At 43.7% G+C, this 15,809-nt stretch overlaps 1 protein-coding gene across 2 annotated transcripts in view; it reads right to left on the bottom strand.

Annotated features, from left to right (window-relative positions):
* Positions 1-13,689, bottom strand: part of SOX13 (SRY-box transcription factor 13) — a 73,499-nt gene extending 59,810 nt beyond the window's left edge. The window contains exon 1 of one of the 2 annotated variants that reach the window (XM_074308896.1): positions 12,835-13,689. The gene's annotated coding sequence lies outside the window, so the exon portion shown is untranslated. The remainder of the gene's footprint in view (positions 1-12,834) is intronic. The other variant, XM_074308897.1, reaches the window with a different exon arrangement.
* Positions 13,690-15,809: the final 2,120 nt, after the last annotated feature.

The following is a 15,809-nucleotide window of genomic DNA, read 5'->3' as shown; positions in this document are numbered from 1 at the left end:
TGCCTATCAGTGTATGGACTACTAGTCTGGAGATCTAAGTTGGTATTTCAGCTAGACGGCTAAGTATTTGGGTGACTTTAGACAAATCAGTTCCCTTCTCTGGGGCCCTCTTGGTAAAAGGAGGGATTTAGAGAAGCAAGTTTGTTGTAGTTAGATGGACAGCTGGCCTTGGTGTTAGGAAGATCTGGCCTGAAGTCCTAAATCTGCTCCAGGCTGGTTGGCTGATCCTGGACTAGACAACTTCAGCTCTCTAAGATTACTGGGAAGGTGATCCTCACGGGTAGAAAGTTTTCCATCTGGAGTTTGGGATTGCTACAGATGGAACCACAGGTCCAGTAAAAAGTAAAATGAAATGAGGATGTTTTTAAGGGCCTAACAGTCTATGAATTCAGGAGCCACTAGGTAGGTGATGGACACAAGGGATCATGGGAAAGGAGGAGGAAACTTGAGCTGGGGACCATAGGACTTTTCCTAAATGCTTACCTACAATGGGACAGAAAAGCATTTCTTACTCTAGCAACATGTACACCTTCCCTTCCCAACCCACTGAAAGGTATTGATCAAGCACCTACTGCTTCACAGGTATTATCTCATTTGATCTCACAATAACCCTGGAAGATGGATACTAATATTTCATTTTATAGTTGAGATACAACTATTTCATTTTACAGCTGGGGGAACTGAGGAAGCTGGAATTAATAAGTGGTTGACGTGATTTGAATCTGGGTCTTCCTGATTCCAGGCCCCCAAACCCTACTGATCTACTGTGTTGTCTAACTGCCTAGAAAAGCTCCACATAAGGCTTCAATTTCTTTATCTGAGAAATGGAGCATTTGTACTAGAAAAGCTCTAATACCCCTCTTCTTGTTTTAAGGTCAGCTGTATATCCAGATTGGGAAAAGAAGCAGTGAGAGGGGAAGGGTGATCGGCAGAGAAAGTTTCACTGGGTTTAGACTCAGGAGATGGGCATAAGGATAAGCTGGATGGCCCTGTTTAAGTCTGTTCTAAACCTCAGTTTTCATTTGTCAAACATTCAATCTACATGACAGTCATGAGGACCAAATGAGATAATGCGAGTGCATTTTGTAAACTTAAAGCACTAGATACACATCAGTTATGATCTTTTCCAAGTCTGGGCTTGGAGGTCCAGGAAAAATGAATGAAACTCATCCCTTATGTTCTTCCTTCTTTCTGCACAGTGGATGCTTTCCATCTTACCCAAGGTGAGCTCTCCCTCCTCCAAGCTCTACCCCCCAGAATAGGACACCTCCACAAAGATAGTCAACAACAGTATTTACAGAAAAGAAGCATGGAAGCAGAGAAGGGATGGGAAAAGGGGTAGGCAGGGGTTTACAATGGTCACAGGTGCAATTCTGCCTCCTCTAGGCCCTCCCATCCCATTCACATGAGGGATCCCTCCCTTTCCCCCATCCCCCACCAATATGTACTCAGCCCAGACTCAACTCCAGGGCCCCCAGCTTGGAGCTTTCCTCACCCTCCCCCACCCTCCCAAAAGACATCTTTCAGAGAGGTTGCTCGAGTGGGTGCCCTCAGGGTGAAGACCAGCAGGCCTCTCCCTCCATTTCCACATTCTTCCCCTTCCATCCCCAGCACAAAACAGAGGTAAGGAGGTTAAAGACAATAAACCAGGAAGGCTATTGTTCCAAACAAAAGATAAGAGGAGAGGCTCTCCAGGGAGTGGCCTCCCTCCCCTAGAATCCCTCCCCCCACTCCTCCCCAGCTACATTCCAGGGCAGACTCCCAGCCCTTAGTCAGGCTAACCCAGCAGGCCCCAGTAGCCCCTGCCTTTAACCCTTTCATTACCTTTCCACTTCTACCCATTTACTTATTCGGGAGAGTATCCCTGGAAGAGATATTCCAAGGCTTCCTTAACCAGATGTGGGAAAAAAGGAGGCACAGGGAGGATGGAGATACTAAGCAGATTAGCATTCATAAGGATGATAATAATAATAATAAATTTAACATTTATATACCACTTACTATGTACTAGGTACTATGCTAAGTATTACAATAATTACTTCACTTGATCCTCACAACACCTCGGGGAGATAGACACTATTATTATTTCCATTTTGTGGGAGGGAAACTGAGGCAAATAGAAGTTAAATGACTTGCTCACAGTCACCTGACTGGAAAGTCTAAGGCCATATTTGAACTTCAGTCTTTCTAACTCTAGTCTCAGCACTGTGTCACTTAGCTAGCCCAAGGGTGAGTGGTAATCATCCCTCTTTCACCCATCCAGTATGTGTGAGCAAGTCACTTAAGTTTCCTGAGCCTCAGTTTCCTCATCTGTAAAATGAAAGCATTGTATTAAATGTCCCTCAATGATCTCTTTATTTTCCTTTTTCCTCCTTCTCATTCCTTTCCTCTTTCCCTTTATTTTCTCTTCTCTTGGGTCCAATAAGCCCCTCAAGGAGGAGTGGTTTAGCCAATACTTTTGTGGTTGAGCGATTTTTCCATCATGTCAGACTTTTTGTGAACCCATTTGGAATTTTCTTGGCAAAGATATCCAGTGGTTTGCCATTTCCTTCTCCAGTTTATTTTACAGATGAGAAAACTGAGGCAAACATGGTTAAGTGACTTGCCTAGAATCACATAGCTACAAGTGACTGAGGCAAGATTTAAACTCAGGTTTTCCTGACTCCAGGGCCAGTACTCTATCCACTGTGCCATCTGTGCCATCTAAGCTAACACTTAGCTGATAACAGTGGCCTTCAATTAAAGAAACGACTGAACTCTAAGAAAGAGGTTTGGACTTAAGTGTCAAAAGACCTATAATCTGGACTTGGCAGGTAACACTAAACAAAATGTTTTTATTCTCTGGACCTATAAGAACTCATCTAGAATGGGAGTATTCTTTACTCCTTTCCCCAGAAAGTTCCTTTCAAGGCAAACCCATGCTTGACATGGTACAAGACCACATCAAGGAGATGGAATAGGAGAGGACACCCAGAAAAGCTTTTGATTCAGTTTTTTCCTCAAAAAGGTCTTTTCATAAATATTCCTATTAACATTTCCCACCACTCATATCATTTGTCTATAAAAATCTCTGTTACTTTCTTTCAATCACTCTTTAGTATTTTAAATAAAGTTGAAACCAATGAATTTGTAATCAGAAGATAAATTTAACTCCTCCCTTTGCCATTGGACTCAGTTTCTTTATTTGTAAAATGAGGGGGTTGAATTATAAGACCTCAAAATTCCTTCCAATTCTTAAGTCTATAATCTTTTTCTCTCTCTCCATGGGACTTAGTTTCTTTATTTGTAAAATGAGGGGGTTGAATTAGAAGACCTAAGTTCCTTCCAATTCTTAAGTCTATAATCCTTTCCTCTCTCTCCATACATCTCTATACATCTGTATATACACTCCTAGAGCAAAGCTGTTTCACCAATTTCTCAATAGAGTAGAAGTGGTTAGGGTAAGTACAGCAGGTATTTGTAACAGAATTCTGCTTGAAGGAGAGAACTTTTTTCCTTCTAGGTCCATCCTCCAGATTTTGTGTTAGGGACCCAGAATGGAAGACCATCACCAATAATAATGAATTCTTTTAAAGACTAAGTCATCGATAAGAGGGAGGGATGTAGGACAAGAGAAGGGAAACTGAGGCTGTGATAAGCTGACTTACTACCAGCAAGGTCAGGATCAAGACTCAACATCATGAAGTCAGGATGGGGATGGGAACTTGGAGCAAAGAAGGAGTAGAAGATATATGAGGTATATGAATGCTATGGAATATTAATGTACTGTAAGAAACAAGGAACACAGGGCAGCTAGGTGGCACAGTGGATAGAGCACCAGCCCTGAAATTAGGAAGACCAGAGTTCAAATCTGGTCTCAGATACCACTTCCTAGCTGTGTGATCCTGGGCAAGTCACTTAACCCCAAATGCCTCAGCAAAAAACAAAAACAAACAAACAAAAGAAACAATGAAGACTACCAGTATGGAGAAGCAAGGTAAGGTTTACATTCATTGATCCAAATTGGTGAAAGCAGAAACACATAGTAACTATAACAATGAAAATGAAAAGAACAACCAAAACTAAATATTATGATGATGAAGCTTGATACCAAAGAAGAAATAAGAAACTTCTTTTTCTCTCCTCGCCCTCAACAGAGGTTTATGTTTAAACAGATGTTACGGTTGGGGGACACTGGACATAATGTCAGATGTTGTACATTGGGGTGGGGTTTGTGTGTGTGTGTGTGTTGATGATTAGTTCTGTCCAACTCTTAGTGACCATTTGAGATTTTCTTCTGAGTACTTTGCCATTTCATTTTCCAGCTCATTTTATAGATGAGGAAATTGAAGCAAAAAAGGGTTAAGTGATTTATCTAAGGCTACATAGCTAATCCATGTCAAAAGTTGGATTTGAATTCAGGTCTTCCTGACTCCAGCTAGCTCTCCATCCACTGTATCACCTATCTCCCCATGATGTATTAGTTTCACTAAAAAAAAATCCCTCTTTTTTCTTCTATTGTAATACAAAAAGGACATGTGATGAGAAATACAGTGGGGAAATGCAGGGGATATTAAAAGAAAATATATCAATCAAATTGAAAATTTTAAAAATGTATTTTTAAAAAGATGAATAGATCTCTGACTGAATGAAAAGCCACCAGACCATCACAATTCTGTTTCTGAATAAGCCCCCCAATGACCAGGAATGACAGGGAAATATGTCACCTGCTATAAAATTCCTCCATCATAATCTTACCCTATCCTCTCAATTCCAGTTCCTACCCAATCAATGAAATTACATGGATACTCTTATTATGGGGCATATCTATGCCCACAAGGAAGTCAAACCAGAAACACTGAAAACAATGGGAATAACCCCTTAATTGGTGAATGGCTAGAAAATGATATATGAAAGTAACTATTATTTTGCACTAAGAAATGACAAATCTTGAGAAGACGGTAAGATTTTTATAAACTGATACAGAGTAAAATAAGCAAAAGCAAAAGAACAATATGATAAATGGTTCTAACAACCCAAATGAAAAGATAACCAAAAGGAAGCTGAACTCTAAGCAATAGAAAAAGCAATCAAGGTCCAAGGGGAAGAGATAATGAAATATACCTCCTTCCTCCTGGCAATCATGGGGAAGACTACTAGGAAAGAATATTGTTCATGTTTTCAGGCATCTATATATCAGATGTTTTGCTCTAATTGTTTTTCTTTGTCATAAAGTAGGAGGACGGTTCAACTGAAGGGGAAGGAGTAAATGACTGTACTGGAAAATCAAAAGTCATCATAAAAGACATTTAATTTGATCCTCTTTGCAAGTTTTAAAAAGGAGTTACCTAAACCAAGGATTCCTTAGCTACTGAGAAAGGATATTTCAGACTTCTTTGGCCTCTGTCCCTTCCTTGTTCCACCCTAAACTCCAATGACCATGAGAGGCCTCTCCCTTATTCTGTCCCCAAAAGCAGATAGCCTGAATGTTTTTTTTTTTGTTTTGTTTTGTTTTGTTTTGTTTTTTGGGGGGAGGCATTGCCATCTATGTCACAGCCCTGGAGGCAGTAGTTTCCTCCCGGAACTGGTTGGGGAATAGGACTGGACAGTGTTTGATTTCTCACTCCATCCATTCCACATACAGCACATTCCATTCTAAGCACAGCAATTGGGGGTGGGGGTGGAGGTTGGAGTTTGGTCCAGACCAGGGAAAAGAACACTGCAGACTATGCCCTCAGTGTCCCAAAAGGAGCTGGGAATCTGGCAGAGATTACAAACCAATAATGGTAAAGGGAGTCAAGCCATCTAGTCCTGTCTCTTTCCCCTCATACAAAGCTGACACTTCCTCATTCCTTTCCTTCCCTCTCCAGGACTAAGTCACAGAAACCTAAGCTGTACACATGTCCCCAGCAGACACAGTAGAACAATGATTTGGGGGGGAGGCAGTGTGTGATGGCTGGACACTAATGCCCATCCCACACATATTGCAGAAGGCCATTTAAATGCTAAGGTCATTGAGCAGAAGAATCTAAACACAGGTATCAAGGGAACAGAATTCTAGATTTAATTGAGGGTATCAATTCTCTCAGGGGAAGCTAAGGAGATGGTAGGGTGGAGCAGAAAGAATATTGTTTGAGAAGAAAAGAAGCAGCTGGAAATTCTTCCCTTTTTCGTTTACTCCCTTTCCCTTTCCTGACTTCATGGGGTTAATTCTTGACCCTGACCTTGTATCACATCAGTTTACCATTCAGTGCCTCACTTTCCCTTCTCACCCTGTTCTATCCTTCCCACAAATGATTTATCCTTTGAAAGATGACTTGCTTTGAGTGATATGGTAAAGCAAGAAAGACCTTGTCTTATCCTAGCCCATGAGATCCCCCCAGAGAGGAGGCAGTATCTATCCCTGGTGACTTCCTCTTAATCTCACTCCCTTTGGCTGGGGCTCTCTCTTCAAAGAGGAAGAATCTGGGAAGAGAGAGGAGTTACAGCTGTTGTCTTCTATTTTCTTTGCCAGGCTTTCTCTAAACCAATCGACTGCAGAGCAGATACTATTTAGGACTCTGCCTTTTACACTCCTGAGAGATGGGCAGAGAGATCTCAGAGAAGAAAAAGGAAGTTAGTGGATAGAGGAGAGTTTCTGGACTTAAGGAGAGCTAGGTCCCATTCACCCCAAAGGTGGAAAGTCCAATAGCAGGGATTTCATAAGATATGTGTTAAGCTAATGTTAGCCAAACTAGGCAGGGATGGAATTAAGGAGAACAAAGGCTTTGAGAAAACCCTTTCCTTAATGGCAGGATCAGGGACAAGAGGCAGGGAGAAGGAAAGATGCCTCTCATCCTAAAAAAAAGGAGGACCACATCAGCACAACTAAAAATCTTATTAAAGACTTAACTAAATTAACTAAAAATCTTACTAAAAACAATTCCACATACAACTTTTTGTACACCTAATATATTCTCTGTGTGTGTACACACACATACACATACATACATATAAGTATAATAGCAATGTGTTATAATGGAAAGAACCTTAGATTTGAAGTCAAAAAGATACAGATTCAAATCTTAGCTCTCCTATTTTTTCTACATGTGATCTCAAGCTAGTCACCTGACTGCTCTGGGTTTCAATTTCATTTTCTATAATAAGAGCATTGGTTTAGTTCACCTTCGAGATACCTTTGGGCTTTAATATTCTATGATTTTTGTGAACTCTGACTTCCAGCTAAGAATTTCCATTCATTCTAGAGGAGGGGAGTAGTACTTTAGGGCCCTTTTGCCAACCTCTCCTATCCAATGGAAACACTCTGTTTGGCCAACTAATGCATTATTGGTAGAGTAGTGAATTAGTCCAACTGGTCTGAAGAGCAATTTGGAAACATGCTAAAAAAAAAAAGTGACTAAAACGATCAAATCTTTTGACCCAGAGCTCTCAGTGCCAGACATATCCCCAAGAAGGTCAATGACAAAAGGAAAGGTTTCATCATATATACCAAAATATTTATAGCAGCACTTTTCAAAGTAGCAAAGAACTGGAAACAAAGTAGATCATGGATTGGAGATTGGCTAAGGAAGTTGTGACATGTAAATGTAACAACATGTTACTGTGCTGGGAGAAAGAAATGGGACTACCTAAAAGCAAAGAAAGACAAATAAAATGATGGAAAAATGAAGTAAACATAGGCAGTGACTAACATCAGAAGTGGAAAGGGCAACAATTGAAGCTGACTGTTATGATGAGAAAGCTTAGTCGCAAAGAAAAGGTCCAAGACTGTGTCTCCCTCCCTTCTTTGTAAAGGTGAAGGGACAAAGCATTTGTAAGAAAGAATCTAAGGTTGGACTCGATCGCTGTATTAGGTGTAGTTTTGATGAACTTTGTTCTTCTCTTTTTTTACTCTTTGTTAGAAGAAATGATTCTGGGAAGAAGAGTGATATATTTTGAAATGAAAGTAATACTAAAATAAAATATTAATAAAAATTAACTTTTTTTAAAAAAAAGAAGTAATCCATTCAACTCTTTCGTTAGCTCCCAGACTTACATGGAATGGTTTAGTTTATGGTGGGAAGGGTAGGTAATAGAGAGGAAAGAACATGGGAGTGTTACAATGCAAAGACTTCAACCCAGGGACCAGTCAAGAATGTCACTGCCGCCTCTTCCCTACCCCACACCCATAAAAGATGTGGGAATGGGCTGATTTAAGAGAAGGCTCAATTCTTTAAACTTTGGATCTTTACCAAGGGGGCTAAAGGGGAGGAGAGGGAGGGCAGAAAGAGCAGGTCTCCCCTGGGCCCTCATTCTCAATCCCCTGGCAGGCACCATGACCATCACCCGAGTTTAGAAGGCCAGATTCCAGGAAGGGGACCAGCAGAGTGTGAATGAAACGAGTTCAGGCAGGAGCAGGCCCTCTTAAGCAAACAGTGAACACAAAAATAACTCCATTCAAAGCACGATTTACTGAGCTCCCAGCTCCAGCAGCCTGTCCTTCCAACACAGTTCTTTTCAAACATATGGCCTCACCCCTGAATGGGAGTGAGGGAGTGGTGGTTGTGGTGGAAAAGGGTCCTGTTCTATTGGTACTCCCCTCCCCAAGTAGGTGCCAACTTCTTGCCAGCCTTCTAATAATGTCCATCTCAAAACACTCTGTCAAACTATCGTCCTAGAATGGACTCAATTAGCATGTCAGCTCTTGCAGGGTAAGGGGTAATCAGACTCTTATCTCTTACACTATCAATAGCCATACACACACACAGATACACATGAGAGAGACGGACAGACAGACACCATCACAATAGTAGATGCATATTAGGTGCTCTGTGAATGTTGATTGACTTGGTCTCTCATTCACTTAGCTGTCTTGAGAAATATTAAGCCTAGTTTCCCCTGGGGAGGCGGGGAGGATAATATAAATGATGGTGGGAAGGGGGCTTAAAGAGGGGAATGTCTTATGACACACTCACAATACCAAGGAATACATTGGGAACATGCTTGCCCATCCGAGACTTCCAGTATACATCTGAAAAGCAAGTGGGCTAAAGACTACAAGTTAGTTTCCCACCTTAGCATCTTTATTAATGTCATTTCCTGTCTGGAACGTTCTTTCCCTAAATCTCTGCCTATTGAAATCCTACCTTCCTTCAGAATCTGGCTTAAATGCCAATTCCTACATGAAATATTCCCCATCTCCTTTCCTCTCTCTCTTCAGTTGAATACACAAAGCACTTTCAGGTATATTTATTATATGCTAATGTGTAAAGCTTGTGTATTGTCCTATTCTCCACCCCTGCCCCTATGCTCAAATTGGCATAAGAGAGTGGCTAATCAACTCATCTCTCTATAGAATTCAATGCCCAAGGCCTAGCCCAATAACTGCCCCATTTTTTTTTTTTTTTCTTTAAAGAAGACCTGTGAATTCTTCTGTGTGGAAAAGTAAAGGTGAGGAGACTGCTGATATGAGCATTCTAGCATTAGTTTTAAAGAATTGGCTGGAGCTCTAAGAGGCTCAGTGAGTTGCACAGGATAAAAAATCTAACATGTGTCAGACTCTGGACCTGAAGCCAGCTCTTCTGGACTCAGAGAAAGGTTCTTCAATCACTGGGTCCCACTACTCCGCATCTAGTAGGTGCTTAAAGGTTGTTTCAATAACACAGAAAAAGCAAAAGTTTGGGGAATACAACAATTTTAGGGCCAAGGGAGGAGATGGAAAATTCCAGTAGGTTTTCTTAAATATTTTTAAGTAGTGATCAATTGGGGAAGAAAATAATAATAATAATAATTAACTTCCATTTCTATTTCAGAGAAAGAAATATCTGTGACGTATTTATTTCCACGCCTTTTGAGATGAACATACTGAGCGTTATAGGGCTTAAGTGTCAACAATTTTCATAAAACAGCACGTCCAAGTCCAAAACCCAGGTTTCTTTTTAATATAGAAAGCATTATGCCTACAAGCTCATATGGGTAGTAATGCTAATAGTTATTTCCAGTTTTTATAGTACAGAAACAAGATGTACTGTGTTCAAGTGACTTGACCAAGTTGATAGGATTATAAATATGCTAAAGAGTCAGAAGTGGAATCCTGATTTCCAGATGACCAAGAACCAGAGTTGATCTTATTCTTTTTTGGTAGTCCCCCCATCTCTCTACCAGTTTGAACACCTATTTCCAGAGATTTAAATTCAACAACACATTCCTACTAGAAATGGAAACCAGAAGATTCACATTCTCCTCCAAAACTACTAAATCCCTCCAAGATGGGGCGTTTAGAGATCAGTTAGGTGACAAAGACCACCGGGGCTGAAGTCAGGAAGACCTGAGTTCAAATCTGATCTCAAACACATTAACTGTGTGACCATGGGCAAATCATTTTATTTGCCTCAGTTTCTTTACCTGTAAAATGGGGATGATAATGGTACCCATCTCCCAGAGTTGTTGTGAGGATTAAATAAGATAGAATTGTAAGGTTGTAAGGCATTTACTTAGCCCTCGAGAAGCACTATATAACATTTATTATGATTATGATTTTTGTCATTCCCAAACTCCTTCTATCTTTCCCTACTTAGAGCAGTGGGAGGTTCCTAAACAGTAAGCAATATAAATACAGCCTAGGGGGTAGTTACCCAGGAGGAAGAGGCCTTAACCCTTCCCTGGTGACTTCCTCAGGGCCCAAGACATCTGGGGTTTAGTCTCTCTCAGGAAATTCACCAAACCCCACTGACACAAAAGCACATCCAATCCTGGAGCCCGCTGCCAAGAAAGCTATGCTCTGGGGAAAACTGTCCTGAGTATTCTTTCCACCAGACAGATTGGGCCGGGTGGGAAGGGCCCCACCAGGGAAATTGAGGGAAGGGAAGGATGAATAGACTGTTCCTTTCATTAAAATCAGCCAAACAAACAAAAAACACCAAAAGGAGCTAGTGGGGTGAATCTAAACATAAGATCCTTTCGGTGAATATTTAATCTCTCTTCTTTGAAGCCCAGTACTTGTAGTAATTAATCTTATGTCCAAATTTATGCTGTTCAAGATTGCCCACAATCAGCAAGCAGACTCGGTCTTTGCCCTTTTGCAATTACTAAATCTGAACCATTAGCTCTGACCTCTTCCTAATATGTGGGATTGGTTAAAAAGGGATACCGACTCCCCGATTCTCAGGGAAAGCTGAAGTCCCTAGAGGTACTTAAGGCCAGGGAGTGGGACCAGATCTCTAAAATTCCAGCGCTTGGTCAGTGGGCTCCACTTCACAAAGAAAGAGGAGGCCGAGTGTCTGAAAAATCAAAGCAGCAATTAAATCAAAGCCTTCCCCCTTCAGCCCAGCAGGCAACAGGGCCCCTTCATTCTCCTAGTTACCTACAGCCCCTGGGAGACCCCACAACACCAATACTGTTCTCAGTGTCTCTGTCTTTGTCTGTCGTTTTCTCTGTGTGTGTCCCTGTCTTTTTCCCTCTATCTCTGTCTTTCTGGGTCACCCAGGCTCTGCCCGGAAATTCTCACGGAGAAAAAGCAAACTTCCCAGGAAAACTTCCAGCTTCCTCCCTAGACTGATGTCGTGGGGGCCTTTGCCAAGAGGTCTGGTGGAATTCTGAAGCCGCTGCCAATTCCTTTGGGGTCAGAAGCGGAACCACCGGGTCGAGCGCAGGGTCTTCCCAGAAAACTACCTCCCCTAAATTCAAAACTCGTCCCCCTGCCCCGCTCCCCGGACAACAGCCCAAGCACATTCTCAACTCTACGACATCTTCCTACGCCTACCCCATCCCCGAGATGAGCAACGGAGGGAGAATGCCACACTAGCCACTGGGAGAATCCCCCAACCCCTGGGCAGATCCAGCCGAGACACGTGTGTGGTGTGTGTATTTATATGTTGAATACACTTTGTATGAAAACAATGGCGAGCCGCTGAGAATGGGACCATCCCCTTCCCTAGACTTTTATTTTGCAAGATCGGGACAAGAAAATTCACCTCGTGTATCCCCGAATTAAAAAAAAATAATAATGAGGGGGGGTTGTGAGTGTAGGGTGGGGGGAGAGTTGGAGAAACAGCAGAATTAAGACACAAACAGGATGCCGCCTCCCCCATCTCCTCTTGGGAATGAACCTAGGGCTGATTGGATTGGGGTGGGGAGGAAGGGAGGGAGGGAGGGAGGGAGCTGAGAGGGAAGGGTTGGATTGATATCCCAGTATCTAGGGACAATTCCTGGGGGTTATGTGTATGGGTTATGTCACACTCACTCTCTCACACACACACACACACACACACACACACACACACACACACACACACACACACACACACTCACACACACCATCCCTTCCCGCTAGGAAATCATTGTGACTGAGCCCACAGACTGGTTGGCGAGACAGGGGCCCGGGTCAGTTATCAGGCAAAGAGAAGCCAGACAGACGCTAGGCAGATGGGGGAGTTAGGAAGGCACAGAGAGCCTGAGCTGCTGGCCGCCCTGCTTCCCTTCATCTTCACACACAACCTGGCCCCCAACCAAGCGGCTCCAGAGACGTCTCCTCGTCTCCCTCTCCCCAGGGATGGAGAACTCGGATCAGATCATAATGAGCACCATATCTAGAACTGGCATTGCCTGAGGGGCAAAGAAGTAGGGGTGGACGCCACTTCTGGGGACCGGAGGGTCCCCTAGAAAACTTTACAAGCACATAAAAACTCGGTAGAGGCAAGAACTGGGGTGTCCCCCAAAACACGTAAATGCGTCTGTCAAACTTCAGGTGTCGGAGAGGAAGCGGGGTACTCGGGAGTGAGCCGGGCTGAGCCGTGCGGGGGAGAGGAGCGGACTGAAGGGCTGGGGGTGGCGCTTCCAGAGGACAGGGCATGGCAGGGCAGGGCAGGGTGCACTTACTACTCTCCCGGCTCCGGCTCCAGCTCCGTCCTTCGCTGGGGCTGGGCTTCTCCCTCTGAATGATCGCGCCAGTCGCGGCTTCCAGCTCACATGCCCCCCACCACGTCCAGAAGTGGGGAGGGGTATGGAGAGGGCTGAGTGGGGGAGGTGGGGTGAGGGGTGCCGCTCCTCAGATTAGATCTGGATCAAGGGACGCTCGCTAGCCAGCTCCCCGTTCTCCAGGCTGCCGGCGTCGCTGGTCCCAGAGTCCAAAGCTCCCCGGCGGGAGACTGACGTCTGTCGACGGCTACCGGCCGTGTGCCTGCTTCCCCGGCTGGGATCTCTGTCTCCCGGTCCCCGGAGCTCGGGAGCCCGCGCTCTACTGGCTCCCGGCCGCTCCTGAGGTCTGTCCGGAGCCCGGATCCCCCTTTAATCTCCTTGCCCGGGGCTCTGCCTCAGCTGGGCTGCTGGGATCGGCGCTCACTCCCTCCCTCCCTTCCTGCTCTCGGCTCCCGGCGTCTCGGAGTTCCGAGCCCAGAGTCCGGATCTCAGGGTTCGCTCCTCTCTCGGTCTAAGTCCAAGAACCGTCTCTCTCCCGATCTCTCTCTCCGCCACCCCACGTCACACAACACGGGAGGGAGGGAGAGAAGGAGGGAAAGAAGGAAGGAGAGAGCTGCTCGCGACTGCAGCTACTGCTTCCGCGGCTGTGGCTGCTGCTGCTGCTGAAGCTGCTGCTTCCACCGCCTCACCGGCTCTTCAGCTTCCGAGGAGAAAGAGGGAGGGAGACAGAGAGCCGGGAGGAAGGGAGGGAGGGTAGAGAGGGAGGGACAGAGAGACAGAGCTCCCCCTCTCGCCCTGTCCATCTAGGCATCTCGCAGCTGGCTGGACAGGAAACCTCTGTTTAAAGGGGCAGAGCCGAGGTTGCCCTGGGTGATAGGGGGCGGAGGAGGGTGGGGGAGGAAGGAAAGAGAAAGGAGGAAACTAGGTCGGATGACTCCCCCTTTTCCCCACTCGGCAGGTACAGGTGTTCGTTTCTTCATCAAATCCTAGGTTCTTAGAGCTAGAGCAGAAGTCCTCTCTCCAGTCTAGGTTCAAGAAGGTGGCTGCTCATTTTTAGATGTGCAAACCGCCTCGGACAAAGATGCAGAACCTCTCCAAGGAAAACTAATCTTCCTCACAGCCAGGAACGCTCTTTAGGTCTAACCCAACTCCCTCTTGCTGCCATTTTAAAAATCAATCAAGTCAGCCCTTCGTTGCCTCCCGCTCTTTGCTCCGAGGACAGGGATAGCAGTTCATTATAATAAAGACCCTTGCTAGTTATTCAGTGAAACCCACGGCTCTCCCTCCTCTAGGTCCAACATCGCTTACTGCTCTCCCTGGACCTATTTTCCTGCCTTTTAGACAACAGCAACATCTTTAAAGGTCTACAAAGTACTGCAAATACATTATCTCATTAAATGCTTGGCTATTTTGAGTTGTTATTCTCCCGACCCTCTGCAGCTTCCATTGGGGACTGCAGGAGGAGAAGAGGAAAGAGGGGCAGAAGAAGCTTGGCAGATAAAGACTGGCAGGACATAAGCAGGGAACCTCTTTTAGGCTGATGGGTGAGGATGCTCTCCTAATCTCGCCCATTACCATGGCATTCTCTTCTTTCCAGAGCACAGTCCAGGTGCCACTTCCCGCAGGAAGAGCCCTCCTCCCCCCATTTAATGCTCTTGTTCTCCTGAAATTACTTTCTATTCCCCTGTGTATTTTAAATATTTAATAATTTGACTACATGTTGCATTCTCTGGGTTCCTCAGTAGGAGATTACTATCTTCCTATTTAGAATATACTAACCACTCGAATTATTTGTTGAATAAAGTGGATGTGGTAGTCAGTTTGAAGAAATATCTCAGTTCAAATCCTTATTCAGACATTTTCTGACTGTGTGAACTAAGCCAGTCACAATCTCTCTGTGCCTCAGTTTCCTGAGGGGGCTGGGTCCCTTCCTACTCTAAATCTATGATCTTATGAATTGAATTGGATTACATTTCCTAATTAAGAGGCACAGAATACTTGGTGCAAATGATGAAGAGCCCATGTGTCTACCTTACCTCTATATCTGCAAAATCCTTACAAACTATGCAAACTTCCCAGTGGAATGGGAAAGGTTAGCAAAAAAAAAAAAAAAAAAAAGTGATTAGATGTCTTTCCTAGGTCATTTAGGGAGCCTTTAGAGCTACCAGGGAAAGTTTCTCAGATCTAACATTCTTTGACTGAGTCTTAAATTCGCTTGACCAGCTTTAACAAAATCATAATTACTAGCCCAGCCTACATGCAAATACACTTGGGAATGATAACAAGAGGAAATTTAGTTTATACAAAAGTGTAAATGACTTTCCTGGAATAGGTAGGTGAGTTGGGTAAAAAGGGAAAATGGTACATAGGAAGGGGAAAGGTTGGACTAGAGATATCTCCAGGTGGTGAATGGAGAGTAGTCTAACTCTTTAGATATATAGCTCTTGGATTTGTTCTTCTTGGAGGGCCAAGGTCTTTAAAAAGGACCTTGAAGTCATCTAATACAACATTTTATGGATGAGGACACTGAGCCTAAAGAAGTGAAGATCATAAGGTGAATATTCAATCCCAAATCCACCACACCATAACCATCTTCTGATACACTATTCCAAAGTATTTCTGTTACACTATAAAATTATGATCTAGATTCTAGATTCTTAAAAACTATGATTCAAGACTCCATATGGGATCTTGTAACTGAATGTAAAGGTTACAAAATTATGATTATCAATAAATATTTGATTTGTGTATCTATTTTGTTTATCTACATACTTGGGGTCATGTAAAAGTTTCTCAGGTGAAAAAGGTGAAAAAGGCAGAAAAAGCTTAAGAAGGCCTGATAGAATACAGAATAATATAGAGCATATATTTGGAGCTAAAAGGGCCCCTGAAGTCATCTAGTTCAAACCCTACATTTTACAGATGAGGGAGGATAA

Source organism: Sminthopsis crassicaudata, chromosome 4 (assembly GCF_048593235.1).
Source record: "Sminthopsis crassicaudata isolate SCR6 chromosome 4, ASM4859323v1, whole genome shotgun sequence".
Taxonomy (NCBI): Eukaryota; Metazoa; Chordata; class Mammalia; order Dasyuromorphia; family Dasyuridae; genus Sminthopsis; species Sminthopsis crassicaudata.
The sequence above is the reverse complement of the archived record's forward strand: the minus strand, read 5'-3'. Positions and strand labels throughout refer to the sequence as shown.